The sequence below is a fragment of the Camelus ferus genome, chromosome 6, assembly GCF_009834535.1.
Source record: "Camelus ferus isolate YT-003-E chromosome 6, BCGSAC_Cfer_1.0, whole genome shotgun sequence".
NCBI lineage: Eukaryota > Metazoa > Chordata > Mammalia > Artiodactyla > Camelidae > Camelus > Camelus ferus.
This window is the reverse complement of record NC_045701.1, coordinates 54190734-54207662: the sequence shown is the minus strand read 5'-3', so window position 1 is coordinate 54207662 and position 16929 is coordinate 54190734. Positions and strand designations below refer to the sequence as shown.

General features: G+C 35.6%; 1 long non-coding RNA gene across 2 annotated transcripts in view; it reads left to right on the top strand.

Moving 5' to 3' along the window:
- Positions 1-16929, top strand: part of LOC116664277 — a 173342-nt gene that overhangs the window by 148458 nt on the left and 7955 nt on the right. For both annotated transcript variants that reach the window (XR_004320710.1, XR_004320711.1), the window contains exon 3: positions 13929-14045. This is a non-coding gene — a long non-coding RNA (uncharacterized LOC116664277). The remainder of the gene's footprint in view (positions 1-13928; positions 14046-16929) is intronic.

The window sequence follows — 16929 nt, the reverse complement described above, 5'->3', positions numbered from 1 at the left end:
ATCATTTGCCCTCAAAGAGCCCATCAGACAGGAGAAGACAGATCGGTGAACCTAAATTATCACATAACAGCATGGAGGCCATAATGGAGAATTTACAGATAGTTACGGAATTTCAGAGTGGAGAGAGAATTTAAACTAGGATCATGATAATGCCTTATGTTTTAATAGTTCTAAATGATTTGGTGAAAAAACCCAGCTTGGTTGGAAGCATGGTAGATGGCCCAACTCCTTCATCAAAATGACAACTTACTCAAAAGAATACTTACTTGTAAAAATAGTAACAATATTATATTAAGGAGTCATTTGCAATCTTTTACGAGTTTCTATTATTTTTGCCCATTTTCAGGGCTTTTTATTATAATTTTAAAATTTCTTAGGCAGTTCCTCTAAAAAATAAGCTCCATGAGGACAGGCACTGCATCCTTTTTTGTTCATGATTTTATCTCTAATACTTATTGCAGTACCTGCAAAGGAGGTTTTTGATATATGTTAGGGAGGAAATGAATAAATTATTTCAGAATGCACAATTTATAAATTTTAAAGCCTGGGACCACCTTCCTGTGCAGCAGGAGGAGTTCACATCCTCTGGTACAGCTGACCTTGGCCCACAGTCTTCACTTCCATCTGAGATGTTTGTGATGAAGCACTTTTGGAATATTTGTAGGATACCCTGGAAATTCAATTCCAAGCCCAAACAATCCGATTTTTAGGACATTGAAACATCTGAAGTTTACATTCATCCCATGAATATGACATGACTCTGCACTATGTTGTTTTTTAAAGAGATCTCTAAAGTGGTGTGGTTATGGTAACATCAGGTGTTTCCAGGGACGGGAACTAGGTGCTTGGAGGACAAGACTGGGAGGGAGGGTTTTTATCTTTTGTTTTTTAAGCAATTTTTTTGGGGGGGGATAACTTGAATCTGAATTCTCTCTCCCCTCTGAAATTCCATAGCTATCTGTAAATTCTCCATTATAGCCTCCATGATGTGATGTAATTCTATCCTGTTAAAAAATAATGAATTTTTAAAAACATGCTTATAGAAGCACTGTGAACTTTTGCTGAATTTGTTCTGTCTTTTAGGAAGTTTCGTCAGATAACCCTCTACATGCATTCAGTACTAAACTTGATTGAGATCAGTTAAAGCTAATGTATCTTTCTTAAACATTACTTTTTTGTTCAAAATAAAGTCATATAATTCTCATTATAGAGGTTTTGAAGATATTTGAACATAATATGATTCCCTCCTTTCTGAGAGATAATTTGAGGAAAAAGATTCATCTTATATTTGTCTTGTATGGTATATAAAATACATTTTTACCAATCTAAGGCCAATGCAGAGTAATCATGAATCATAACTCATGCAAATACTCTGATTTGGTCATTGGAAGAGTTGAACTAGAACATAAAATGCCTCTACCATTGTAATAATGAAAATGGTAGGATAATTTGGCTATCTGATTGATTTTCAATCAATTCTCTAGTTCCTTAGGACAAAATGATGAACTTGCCCAAGAAGTATGGTTTCAAATGTTACTTTTTATTTCTTTAATTTTATACCATAGCTCATATATGCACAATCAACATGGAATGGGAGGCATTTAAAGGCTATGAAAGTTTTTGAAGCCATTTTTCTCTCTTATCAGTGATTTTTTCCTTCCTAAAAATATTTTAGAATCCAGCTGATGAAGTAAGTGACTTATTGTGACTTTTATTTTTAAAATACCCAGTTCATCAGGAAATCACGGGGTACACAATAACAACTCTGATCCCAGCTCAGTAAGATATTCTCGTCCTGACTCTGGGCTCCCTGTTGTTTCTTTGGCCTTTCCCCCTGTGGTTCATATAGGGAATGTCTTAGTAGTAATGATGTGCCAACTTCTTAACCAAATTCTGCTTTCAGTGCTGGATAAAATGTGCAATGCCCTTTTTGGGTTTGAAAGTGAATGACACCCAGATACAGTTGCCTATTGATAGAGGAAACCTTAGCTACAAAAGAATTGCTGTGTCCAATTACCAACTCAAATAAATAAAAATAAAGAGCAAATGAAAAGTTACCTTAAAATGTGATTCAAACAAAGAATAATAAACAGGGCTATTATCCTCCTTTTAAAGAAATACACAAATGTGTTCAGTATGCCTCTATTAGCACAATATAGTCTCAGATTTCAAATATACTTTCTAGTTTTATGGGGCAAATGCCAAGCTCTCAATGAATTTATCCCCAAGAATCATATTTTTGTGTGTTTTTACTCCAGTGTGTCCTCAGAAAACATCAACAGATTTCAAACCCCACTAATCCCATGGAAAATTGCTCAGGGCAAAGCCATTACTGAAGCTCTCAAGGAGGCAAAGCTCACTAACTCTGTGCCAAAGCCCCCTCCTCTATGTTTATCTTAGAGGAGCAGCTGTCCCAACAGGCACGCCATTCTGCACATGGGAAGGAAGCAGCAATCATAGTTCCAGTGTTCCCAAACTACCACCGGGGGATTTATACACACCCCCATACTTACGGCACCATACACTGATTTTTTTTTTTTAATGCAACTTAGATATGATGCAATAGAGTACTTGAAATTGTATGTGTTAGTAATTCCAGTTAGCAAGGATGGCTTACTGTCTGTGTATGTGGACTTGGGAGTGGGAGTTGCAGGACTGGAAAAATAAGTAAGCCCAGAGTGACTGAAGTGGGAGAGAGCCCGCAGCATAAGATGAGTCTTAGAAATCTTGTTAAGGATTTTGAACTTTATCTAAGGGCAATGAAAAATAATGGATTTGGGTTTTAGAGTTCCCAGGATTCAGTGAGAAGGGTAGATTAGAGTTACTCAATAACACTTGCAGGCATTGAATTGACCTGGTTAGTGTTGGCAAGTCCTCAGCCTTCACTACCTGATAAATTTGCATTCCACATAAGCTGATCATAGATGAGTTAAGTGGAAAATCAAAAGAGGTACCCTTAGCATCTCTCCCACATCACGGAGGCCCTGCAGATGCCAATACTAGACAAGAGTCTGTTAAAAGTTTCATTTTAATTTATTATTTTTGTGGTTAATAAACCATATGATAAACTTTGCTGCAAACTGACTACAGAAAGTTTCAGTTGAAAAGAGTTCCCTGATTGCAAGAAAAAATTCCATTTGGGTTGGATTTAAATCTCAAGAGGCTAGAGTTCTAGAAAATACAATTTGCTGCAGCGTATTTCACAGAAGGTGTTTAATATAACTTACTGACATCATACATTTTATGTGGCCTTTAATGTAGCAATTCTCTACTCTAAAAATTGCCTTAATGAGAAGTTCAGAATAGTTTGAAATTATTCATTCAGAGGAAAGAGTATAGTTGGGCTTGCTTGATGAATAAGCAACACCTCACTATGAGGAAAATAAAATAAAGTCAAAATTCTAGCCACACAGCATTTGAGATTTAAAATATACCACAGAGTTTTATTTTTACTTATTTGTTAAAATTTTTTCCATCTTCAATTTTAAATTTTTAAATTTTTTAATGTACAGGTGACATATAAAATTATAATATATTTCAAGTGTACAACAGAATGATTTGATATACAAACACATTAAAGGAGTCCCACCATTCAATTACCACATCCATCATCTCACACATTTAACTTTTTTTTTTTTTTGAGACTACTTAATTTCTACTGTCTCAGCAAATTTCAGTGGTACAGTACAGTGTTATCAGCTATAGGCACTGTTACACATTAGCTTCTCAGACCGTATTCATCTTATAACAGAAAGTTTATACTCTACAACCAGCTTCTGCCTATTTCCCTCACCCCCCAGCCTTTGTCAACAACCATTCTACTCTGTTTTTGTGAATTCGACTTTTTCTCTTGTTTTAGATTCCAAATATAATACCATGCATTATTTGTCTTTCTCTGGCTTATTTCACTTAGCATAATGCCCTCTAGTTTCATCCATGCTGTCACAAATGGTAGAATTTCCTACTTTTTAAAGGCTGAATAATATTCTGTTGTGTGTGTATGTATATGTATACAGCATCTTTATTTATTTCTCTGTCAATGGACACTTAGGTTGTTTCCAAACCTTGGCTATTGTGAATAATATTGCAATGAATATGGGAGTGCAGATATTGCTTTGAGACAGTGATTTCATTTCCTTTGAATATATATTCAGAAGTGGAATTGCTTGGTCATATGGTAGTTCTTTTTTTAATTTCCTGTGGAATCTCCATGCTGTTTTCCACAGTGGCTGTACTAAATTCCCACCAACACTGTACAGGGTTCCCTTTTCTTCACACCCTCACCAACATTTTTTATCTCTTGTCTTTTTTTTTTTCTTTAATTTTTTTTTTCAGTTGGGGGAGGTAATTGGGTTTATTTATTTTTTAATGGAAGTACTGGGAATTGAACCCAAGACTTCATGCATGCTAAATGGGCACTCTGCTGCTGAGCTATACCCTTCCCCGTCTCTTGTCTTTTTGATAATAGGCATCCTAGCTGTATGAAGTGATGCTTCATTGTGGTTTTGATTCATATTTTCCTGATGATTAGTGATGCTGAACACTTTTTCATGTGTCTGTTGGCCACTTGTATGTCTTCCTTGGAAAAATGTCTAGTCAGGCCCTTTGCCCATTTTTTAATTGGTTTATTTGGATTTTTAATATTGAGTTGTATGAGTTCCTTGTATATTTTGGATATTCGTCCCTTATAGAATATATGGTTTGCAAATATTTTCTCCCATTCCATAGCTTGCCTTTTCATTTTGTTAATGGTTTCCTTTGCTGTACAGAAGCTTTTTAGTTTGATCTGGTCCCATTTGTTTATTTTTGCTTTAGTTTCCTCTGCTTTTGGTGTCAAACCCATATTAAAAAACATTTGCCAAGACCAACGTGAAGGAAAACTTACTCCTTATGTTTTCTTCCTAGTAGTTTTGCAGTTTCAGGTCTTAAATTCAGGTTTTTAATCCATTTTGAGTTGATTTTTGTGTTTAGTGCAAAATAGGGCTCTAGTTTCATTCTTTTGCATGTGGCTATCCAATTTCTCCAGCATCATTTATTGAAGAAACTATCCTTTCCCCACTGTATATTCTTGGCTCCTTTGTGGAAAATTATTTGACCATATATGCATAGATTTATTTCTGGGTTTTCTATTCTATTTCATCAATTTTTGTGTCTGTTTTTAACACCACTACCATCCTGCTTTGATTGCTATAGCTTTGAGGTATAGTTTGAAATCAGGAACTATGATATCTCCAGCTTTGTTCTTCTTTCTTAGGATTGCTTTCACTATTTGGGATCTTTTGTGGTTCAATATGAATTTTATGATTGTTTCTTCTATTTTTGTAAAAAATGCCATTGGAATTTTGATAGTGATTGCATTGAATCTGTAGATCATTTTGGATGTGGACATTTGAAAGTGCTAATTCTTCCACCAACATGAAAAATATACTACAGGGTTGTATATTTCTTGTTTTCCTATTAGGTTTCTAATTATAAATACATCATTCTGTATCTCTGTATATGAAAATTAAGACAGGACTTCATTTTCTGTTTCCCACCAAAATCTTCCTATTTTGCAATTTGCAACTGACTAGCTGTTTCCAGTGTAAAGGATTAGAATTAACAGTAGGATCAAACATAAAGATCCCAAACCAGAAACCTTGGGGAGATTTCTCTAGACTAATATTTTTAAAAATTAAGGTATAAATTATATACAGTTAAATCTCACCCTCTCTAGTGTACAGTTTATATCATAATAAAGATATGGAAAAATTGGATCACCTCTAAGATTCCTTCATGTACTATTTAGTCAGATGCAGCTTCTGCCTCAGACTTTACCAGTTCTCACCTGTTTGGGGACCTTATAGCTTTGAATACCATATAAGTGGAATTATAGATTATATAGCCTTTGAGCCAGGCTTCATTCACTTAGCATAATGTATTTGATATTTATCAACATTGTTGCATGTATCAGTAGTTCACCCATTGTACAGATGTACCATATTATATTTATCCATTATCCAGGTGAAGGATGTTTGTGTTGCTTACAGTTTTGGGTGATCACGAATAAAGAGTCTGTAAACACTTGTGTGAATATAGATTTTCATTTCACTTGAATAAACACTTAGGAATGGAATTGCTAGATTATATTGTAAGTATACATTTAACATTTAACTGTCAAATTGTTTTGCAAAGTTGTGGACCTTTTCGTATTCTCACCAGCAATGTATAAGAGTTCCAGTTGCTCCAAATCCACATCAACCTTGGTGTTGACGGGGATTTTTATTTTAACTATTTTCATGGGTATGTAATAATACCTCATGTGGTTTTAATTTTCATTTCACTAGTGATAATGATGTTTATCATCTTTTCATATTCTTGATTATCATTCATATATCTTTGATGATGTGTCAGTTCAAATCTTAGTCTATTTTTTTGTTAAGTTGTTTGGTTACTTGAATTTTGAGAGTTCTTTATATATTCTGGGTACAAGTAATTTATCAGTTATGTGTTTTGAAATATTTATATTATTTTGTGGCTTGTCTTTTTATTCTCTTAAGAGTTTTCCCAAAGAGCAGAAGTTTATAATTTTGGTAAAGTCCAGTTTATCGATTTTTTTTCTTTTAGTGATTATATTTCTGGTGTCATCTCTAAGAAATCTTTGTATAATCCAAGGACGCAAAATTTTTCACCAGTACCTTCTTACAGAAGATTTAAAGCTTTAGATTTTACATTGGGTCTATGATCCATTTAGGGATCATTGTCTCAGATAGGGCTTGAAGTTCAAGGTGTGGGTTGTAGTGTGTGAGTTGAGGTTTATTATTTTTTTGCACATGAAGGTCCAAATGTTACAATGCCATTTGTTGAAAAGACTATTCATTCTCCGTTTAATTAATCTTGTACCACAAAAATTTTATAGCAGTATAATTTAAAATAATAGCACCAATACCATGGACTACTTAGGTATAAATCTAACAAAACATGCATAATCTATATGCTGAAAGCCACAAAATACTGATGAAAGAAATCAAAGAAGACTTAAGTAAAAGGAGAAATAAACTGTATTGATGAATTGAAATATTCTTTCCAAATGCTCTATGGATTCAATACAATCTACATCAAAATATCAGTAGGATTTTTGAAACTGATTAGCTGATTCTAAAACTTACATGAAAATTCCAAGGATCTAGAATACTCAAAACAATTTTGAAAAAGAACAAAGTTGGAGGGCTCATACTGCCTGCTTTCAAGACTTAATAAAAATTGCATTAAGCATGACAGTATGATATTGGCAAATGGATACACACAGAAATCAATGGAACATAATACTACAGAAATAGATTCATATGGATGATCAACTGAGCTTTGACAAAGATGCAAGGGAAATTCAATGAAGAATGATATTTTTAACTAATGGTACTGAAACAACTTAATATCTATATTTGTAAAACAATAACAACAACAAAAACAAAAACAAAAAAAGGCATGGGGGCATAGTGGATAAAAGGCATATAGTAACACAAAAGGAAAGCAGTCCTTTTCTCTGTAGATTTCTAATCCGATTCTCCAAGTCACTTTTTCTTAGTCTGTCGATATGATTCCAGAAAAAAACTCATCTTCCTATGGGAGTTCAGGATTCCATTGCTATGTTTATATAACATAAATACTTTTCATGTCCATTGGAATTTGTGAATTGTCTTTTCATTTCTTTGGTTTTTCATTAGGAATATTAATCTGTCTCTAATTGATTTCTTAGAGCTCTTTATATATGTAGGATATTTTACTTGATTGACACTCATTTAGATAGTTTTTCCAAGTTTCTCGTTTGCTGTTTATTTTGGTTCACATGCTTTTTGACATACAGGATTTTCATTTTTATGTAAAGATATAAATCTTTTTCTTTTTTCCTACATTCTTATTCTGAATTCTCTTGAAGACCTTCAGTGTCCATGAACCCTTCAGAAATACATCTTAAAATTAAATGTACATATAAACATATTAAAATGTACATATAGAGTAGGTTCAGTTTTTCTTACATGACTTTTTACACACTTTGGTGTGTAGTTTTCTTTTCTAGTACAATATAGATTAGTAAGAGAATCTTTTTCTACATAAACATTCCCAAATTGTTATAAAGAGCATTGGCAATTACAGGGTTACAGACTTGAATTGCAGAATTACAATGCAAGCAAATAATTAGTCAAGATTTAGAAGACATGGTTTGTTTATCTATCTCTAACTCTTTATCCTACGTATTTCAAAGCATTTAATAGGCCCCATAATAGTTTACTATTGTCTTCATCAAATGGTACCTTTAAGATATTCATATGATGTGCAGGCTTGTATGGCTAATCATGTTGAAGTCTAGAGCCCAAAGTCGTAATCAGCTCAACCCACAGGTAGGCACATAAACTAAGGCAGACATTTCTGAGTCCACTTTTAAAAGGGGAAATAAATACCAAGCTGCTAAAACTGTTTCCATGGTGAATTTGAATTTTTTTAAGAGCCCTGGTCCATACTTCCCTTAGGACTGATTGATGAACAGAAAAGAAATGGGGAATTGCTAACATTGAGAGAGAGAAAATTTAAGGATAGTTACACATTACACAGATGGGTAATTTGCATATTGAGCCATCTAATCTTGAATTGGCTTGGACATGCTACAGCAAATTTTTTAGAAATCTAATGTTTCAGTTATTGGAAAGAGCTCAACAACCTAATCCTAACGCAGCATCATGTTTCATTGCTGAATAAGTCAACGCACAACATAGAATTAAGAGGCTCATTAATTATATGGTCATAAAATTCAGGGTGAAAAAGGCAAATTGGGTATTTTGGAGTAATTAATGGCTTTGGGGGATGAACAGCCAATTTAAGGTGATTAACCAAATGAAAAGAAAAGCTCACCTAGGCTCCTTGGCAAAAAATCACAGAGCCCATGACAAAGATGGTACTTGTGTTTGCCACTTTTCCTCTGTACTTTCGACTAGGCTTTTTTAAAAGAAAGTCTTTAAAAGTCAAAAAGAAATAATTACAATTCTTAATTTACATCAGCACATATGAAGAAAACACCTGATATTTGTCAGGAACAGCTCTGAGTAGGCCAGCTTACTAGGACTTGCTTTGAGATAGCTTTCTGCTCTGCATTCAGTATGTCCCCTCATCCTGACCAGATAATACCACTGTAAATACACACAGAGAAGGAAAGGCCAAGGGGAAAATTCTTTTCTAATTGAAGAGAATTGATTGTTTAAGTTTAAAGATCATGGATTATTTTTCATTAGCCCAAGATGTCATAGTTCTGGAGGAATATATAGATTTGACCAAATATAGGTAAGTGTAATGTCACTTACTGTAGGCATCTAATAGATTCTGTAGCAACTTATATCAAGACTTACTCTTAAAACAGAGATAACGTTCTATAAAGTGAGTGGGTAACCACTCTCTAGTCAGCTGAATGAATCTTTATAACAATAATTCTTAAATTAAGAAACTGTTGTCCCAGATGGTTGTCAACAAATCAGAAATTATTTCTAGTTTCAGGCCACAGGAAAAATATATCAAGACGTGAGTGACACAGTGGCAGTTTAACAAGTGTTTGTGTAACATTTTAAGGGGAAATATGATTAAGGGTGCATCCTAAAAAATAGTTTCAGTATGGACAGACTCAAAAACCAAACCAGTTGATGCCTAATCTGGGAAGGCATCTGTATGACACGTGTCTGCCCCAGAGAGCACTAGTCACATCCTTTCCTGCAAGCTGCAGGACTTCATTCACAGCAAATGCTTTATGTTTATTTTTTCAAAGGAACGATGTTAAGGTCAAAATCAATTATCTCAAGTCGGATATCTCCAAGATGGTTACATAATCAGTTATACCTCAGTTTTTCCAGAGGAGACTGGACCCAAGGTCCCTGCCACTTGGCATTGAAATGAAGGGTCCCAGGACAATTTTCCTGACATTCAGATATGCACCAGTGCACAGGGCTTTGTCTCTGGAATCCAGCTCAACCTGTGGAAAAAGAGAAAAATTAGCTTGCCCTTTGTCCTCATGAGAAGAAACCTTGTGTCAGAAAATATCAACTGTATTTCCAAGCTGACACTGACTAAACCTAAAGCTTTAATTGTCAGAGATGTCCCATATTCTGGAGTGTCCGAAGCTGCAGAGCCTCACTGCCACTGGAGCTTCACAGGGGATGTGGGGAAGCCAGGTATGTCTAAGAGGCCTGTCCAAAGTGGTATGTCACTAAAAATATCAGGAGGACATCTCTAGAAGAGTGGGGCACCTGTAACACAGTCTACATACATGGGTCCCCCAAGGATTATGTTATAGAAATGTTCTGGTGAACGTTAAAAATTAGAGAATCAATGCAGTGATTTATCCTAACTGGAGAGATTTCCACATTCTCATGGAAAATTTGGATTAGATGACCATGGGGGAAGTTAAAGACATTCAGAATAAAAAGATATTTATCTTGAATACAACATTACAGAAATAAATACACATTTTATGTTGTGTCAACCATCCTTACTCTGCTGTAACTTGGGGAAAATCAGGTGAAACCCTGTACTGGTTGAAGTTGGGTCTCTGCACCCTAGCAGAATTTGAGTTCTAAATAGAGAACAATTTAATTTTATTTTCTGCATACTTGAGTTTGTGCAGTTATTTTTATACCCAATAATGAGCAATAATTCCACATTTTGACAGGTAGCAACCAGCTTTGGGATATGGTATGGTTTTGTTTTTGCATTTGCATTTTTGCATTTGTGTACTTCTATCATTTTAGTGAAGGCAAAATCTATAACATACATGCATAATCAGAGATCTATTAAATACTAACATTTAATAATAACATTAAATAATAACAGTTGCTTCTGTAGGAATTAAAGTAGTTGGAAAACCTCCATATGAGCTCAAACAATAAGACGATGCTTCTGTTTCTAGTTATGGATACTCTGACTCTGGACCTAAACAAATTAGAATTGAGTGACCTCAGCTTGTGAATTTAGAAGGTGGTATTATAAAGAGATGAGGGGTGTACCTTGCCAATACCTTGATATTTCCCTTTTAGCTCCCAGCACCATGAGACAGTCCATTTCCATTGTTGAAGCAACCCAGTCTTTGTTACAGCAGCCTTAGAAAAACAACACGGAAATGTAATTACCAAGCAAATTGTTTTAAGTTGATTGAATCATCAGGAAGCTAGGGATATCACACAGTACATAACCTTTTCAGTGCAACAGTGCGCACCTCTTCAATGCTTAGTACAAACAAAAAGACATTCCTGGCCCAACCACATCCGAAGTTACGAGAGCCCCTGGCCTCTTGTGAAGTAAGGACTCCAATACCCAATGCTGACAGAAAGAGAACTCAACTTGGAAAGATGTTGCTCTTTTCTTTAATCCTGAAGGGAAGATTAATTGATTCTTTATTCCTTATTTACTTTAAAGGAATCCACAAAACCCCACTGCTACAATTATATGTATTCATGGTATCAATACAGATATTTACATAGCACAAAAGTTCAGAGCTCTATAGAAGCCTTTTATATCCTTTAAAAATCTCTCCTTTCTAGTTTAGAATAATGAACTAGATGCCTTTAATCTAAGGCAAAATTATGTGAATATTACCTTTTATATTAAACCAATGAAACTTAAGGAGTAGAGTTGCTATCTAGTGACTTGAAGACTATTGATGAACTGAAACTACCCATTTAAGATTAAATAGCTGGTTACATTTAAAGAAGAATTTCCTAATACTTAACTCTAACAACCCTTAAAAAATTACACTAATATCCTCCAGATAAGATTCAGATACTTGTTTTCTAGAAGCTGACTGAAATTGCATTGTATTCCATAACCTCACCCTTTGGTGAAGAGATACCTTCCTGTTTGTATTGTTTTTTTTCCCCGATCCTCTGCAAAAATCTGTGCTTCTCACTAATGAAGTAAAATTCCAAAGCACTCGAACATTACATTTTAAGGGGAAAATGGATATATAGAAATTCTTGGAAAAAGTTCAGATTATACAAAAGAAGAAAAGAGATGCCAGAATAAATTCTTTGCATTCGTGCAGTATCTTGCACACAGTAGGCGTGGTCTATTTTTCTTTATCTTTCATTATGAAAGTTTATATGAAAGAAGAGTGTTTTATTTCAAACCAAATAAGTTGGATGAGGGCAAAGGGCTTTTTTCTTTAAAAATACCTCACATTTATTTAGTATTTGACACATCCTTTCAAATGTACTATATCATTGGTTTTGCAACAAACCTCATGAACTAGGTATGAATTGGCCAAATCTATGGAAAAAAGAAACAAACTCAAAGAGATTATATAGTTGGTAGGCTCACCTAGCTAGGAAGTGGCAAAGTTAGACTTCAGCTCAGGTTTCGAATTCCACATCCTGTGCCTTTCACTTTCCTTCCAGGCCATACGGAAGCCTATCTCTCACACCACATCTTTCAGGGTAGTTTGTCAACTGGGTTTATGTTACAATAAAATATAACTTTCCTGCATGATTCCTTGATCTTGAACTGTTGTAGCTGATCAAGGCCTATTTGTTGCCAGAGTATAAATGGAGGCAAATAATATACTTTGATCTCATTACACATGATCTGTTTTCAAGCTTCAGTTCCTGCAGTATACACTTGCTAAATATCATTGAATATTAAAGTGGCAGGAAAACATTTTACTTCATTTTTTTTTCTCAGCTAGAATAGCCAAGAAGAAGCAACTGAATTACAGTTTATAGGAAGAAATGTTATCACCAGGAAATTATTGGATTTGATGTTATCATTTCTGTAATTACAAAAGAAATACCCATTCCACTGAAAATTACCACAATATGGGAGTAATTGCTATGCTATTACAGAATAGTGGTATGATATGGTTATTCTTTTCATACAAACTATAAATTATGTACTAAACATAATATAATTTATAATAAAAAACTTAACATGACTTAAAGTAGCTACCAAATCCAAGTGGAGCTCTGTGGTCGTTGCAAAGTAATTACATAATTATTTAAGCCTCACAAACTTAGAAATTACAAAGTACTTATGAAATGCATTACCACAAGAAGCTAAATGGAACTTAAAATAGTTAATAACCCAATTTGGGTAATGTTTTTTGTTGTGCTAAATGGCAATCCCATTATTATCTTTTTTTGAGATAGCATCTAACGTATGTTAACAAATGCTTCTCATTCGTCTTTATTCATACAATCCTAGACTCTCAATGTTAGAAGAAAACACTTAAACCAAGTTCTCTACCCAAACTGTGGGCCTCTTCTGCAGCATTCAAGACAACTAGCTACTGGGCTTCTTGACTCAAGGCAGTCCGGAACTCCATAAATTAATAAGTGAAGTCAGTTAGTTGTTTAGGAGTCTTTGGTTGTGTGTGACAGGTGACCAACTCACATTTGCTTAAGGGAAAGAAGAAATTTACAAGTTCGTGTACTTGAAAAGCCCAAGGTTACTGACTTGGAGACTGCTTTTATCTAAGTGTTAATGTTCTAAGTGTTCAGTCTTTTTTTCAATATCTACTTGCATTTCTGTGTTGGGTCTGTTCTCAGATAGACTGTCCCTTTTTTTTTTTTTTAGTGGCAAGGTGTCTGTCAGAAGATTCATGTAGAACCTATGGACTCAGTAATTCCAGTAGAGAGAGTTTCTCCTTCCCAGTAGTTCCAGGAAAGACCTGGAACATTCTAATTGGGATATTCAGTATCACATGACCTTCCCTGAATCAATCACTATACACAGGTGTTCCTGGGTCACATGAACATGCCTAGAACCAGAAGGGTAGAGATTTTCCCAGAGGAATACAGTGACACTGTTAATGAAAGAAGAAAGAATGAATGCTGAGCAGAGGAACACAACAGATGTCCACGACAGGCAAGATTTATTACTCTTCCTCTAATAGAGATATTTCTCTTCTTTCTCTTTTATAGTGGAGGACCTCTGGGAGATGAATTCTGGTGAAAATAAAATGGATCCGGTCAACAAATTGGCCCCGGCTGGAAGCTGACATCCGTACTGTTGGCATTTACCACGAGCACACCAGAAGGGTAATTACAAGTTTACAGAAGCTCTTCTTTTATTTTTTTCGTCCAAAATGCAGTTATTCTGGACACAATGTTCTTTAGCCTCAATCCACAGAGCATTGCTTCACCAGAACTAATCTTTCAAAAGTACTTAAAATTTTCTTCTGTCTTCTTTTTAAATAGTAGCCACACATGACTCAGGATCTCTGCAGGCAACATTCATTGTCTGCAGATCACTCTGGTGAACCACAAAGCCCTGCTACACATGCTGATGATCTTAGAATCACAGGGTAGAGGGAGAGGAACATCTTATACTTCTAGGGATGAAAGAGTAAATTGTGTACGGTTGCTAGAGAAGCTGGTCACTCTAGTTCTCAGGTGTAGTGGGCATCTGTTATTCCTTCTGGCTGCCAAGCGTCTAAACTTCTTTCTCAATGGACAGTTGTCCACCTTTGGGTTTTGGTGTGAGGCACCAATATCTGTCATCACTGAAGCCAAAAATGCCCAAAGCTCACTTTCCCAATCCCTCTTGTAGCTAGTGTGTGGGCATGAGACCCAGGCACCATCAATCAAATGCCTCTACTCTGGTCTTTGACTAGGGAACCACGAATGCAAGTAAGAAAGCATTGAGACAGAGCTCCTTTGGCAGTGCAGACCATTGCTATGAGATCAAGTTCTCCGAGCAAGAGAGCAGCAGGTCCAGCAGCTATGTTCAGAGTCTGAGGTCATTTGTGTCCACAGCTCAAGTGCCTGTTTAGGGCTCAGCAGCAGTATTTCCAGGGTCATCCTCCCTGGACCCATTTTGCAGTACAACTTTGGTATTGTTCCTGACTGCGGCGCCTCTGAGCCTGGATCTCCAGCACTCCTAGAGTTTCTGTGAGCTCCTCATTATCTATTTTTTATCTGAAATAAGCCAGAATTAGTATCTGTTGCTTGCATCCCCAAATCAAGGCAGTCCAGAAAGGCTTTCCAGCATAGTGGTTAAGGGAATCGGCTGCAATCTTATCTCTCAGCTAACTCTTTGATTTTGCTTAAGATACATAACTGTTTTCATTCATAGTCATCTTTGTGAAATGGAGAGAATGATATCTACTTCCTGAGATTTGTTGCAAAGCAAAGCACTCAGCATATCTCCAGACATAGTGAAGTCTTAACATGAGCTTTTAAAATTATGAGAGAATTCTCAGTGCAGTGGCATGACTTCTGAGTTACAAGAAGCATTTACTATCATAGAAGGATGAAGTGAGAGATTTATATTTAAAAACTAAAGTTCTGTCATAAAGAACATTTAAGTATTTTTAAAATTTTGTATTTTTCTAATCTGTTTAAATAAGTTTATTAACAGTGGTGGCCTTAATAAAGGGTGGGCGAAAGCTGAGCTTGGTGAAAGTCACTTCTAGATGTCTCTAAGGTATCTTCCTGTGGGGATGAGTGCCCTCCACTGGGTTAGCTGACAGTTTTGATCACTATAAAAATGTAAAAATACCTGTTGTGTACTTTAGTATGAATGATGGATCTGCTCAGATGTTGGTGTAAAGTATGGAACAGAAGGGGAAGCCTTGTGAATCCTGAGAGGGAGTGGGGACCTCACAACTGAATTAGAAGGGAAATTATGTGAAAAGTGCTGGGCCGCCTTCCATGGGAAGAGTATATTTTCTGTCCTACCTTCACTCTCCTAAAATTGGTGATTGACTCCTGTTTTGCTATGGAATTTTCCTGAGGAACCAAAAACGTATGTGCTTATTTTCATTTAAGACTATAATTAAGGCAGAAAATGCTCCCCCAACTCTTACAGGCACACCCCCCCACCGAAAACTCACACAATTGTACCAGAAATTGGGGGTGACCACAGCCACATTAGAAGGGTTAAGAAAGAAGAGGGAGAAACAAAGCCCATGTTACTAAGTTAATAACCAGAAGAACATCTAAATAGGGGCAGTTCCCTTACAATACCACACACTATTTCTTAAACAGAGCGATTCTGTGGTTTGTAATCAAGTGTCTGAATTCCGAATTTATAGGCCCCAGGATGGTAAGTGTGGTTATATGGTATTTAGCAATTTTGTGTGGTGTTGTGCTAAATATGGAAAAGTCAGAGAAGTATTTCAGTGCTTTCCCTTTGAGTCTACTCTGAAAGCTGGGTTTAGTGATGGCTAAAAAAACCCAATCAGCCTGGCAAGGGGCAATCAGGTTTATCTATTTTGGAACTTTAATTTCATGTGAGGAATATCTTTTTTAACTATTTTTAAATTGACTTCTTCCTTTTTTTGCTCGTGAAATTGCAATCATTTCTTGAAATCTTGAAATACCTAATACATGGAGAAGAATTTTTGTTCCTTATACCAAAAATGATGTCCTAATATTTACAATCTGATTAAGGGTCAGAGATGAGGTCTCCTTACCACACCTGGGGTTTTTAAGCACAGGATAAAGGCTCACTAGCCAGAGCTTTGGGCTCTAAAAGCATTTCTCAAAGTGGTTGGGGGCCAGAACTTGCACTGGAAAGAACTTGGAGTCTGGGGTTCAAAGGTTTGCTCTGCCACTCTCTTGATAAGGAATTTGGGAAACAATGCAGTGACCTGTAGCAGCTTTCTAAACCTAATGTTTCTCAAGTGTGGGACTGTAGACTTGATATAAAATTAACATGTTCACACTTTCTGTGCCAAACCCCACTCTTTCGGGATCTGTGGTGGTTTAGAAATTGCAAAATTAATGATATTTTAAATTATCTTTTAACTCAGTTAAAAACACACAAGGCGTTTGGTCTCAAATCATATTAATGTACTCCAGTCTTCCACCATTTTTACCATACTTGGTTCCAAGAGTCTTTTGACTATGTTTAAAACTCAAATTCGTCATGAAGTAAAAAGATCCATTACTATTGAGTATATTAAATGAACGTACCTTA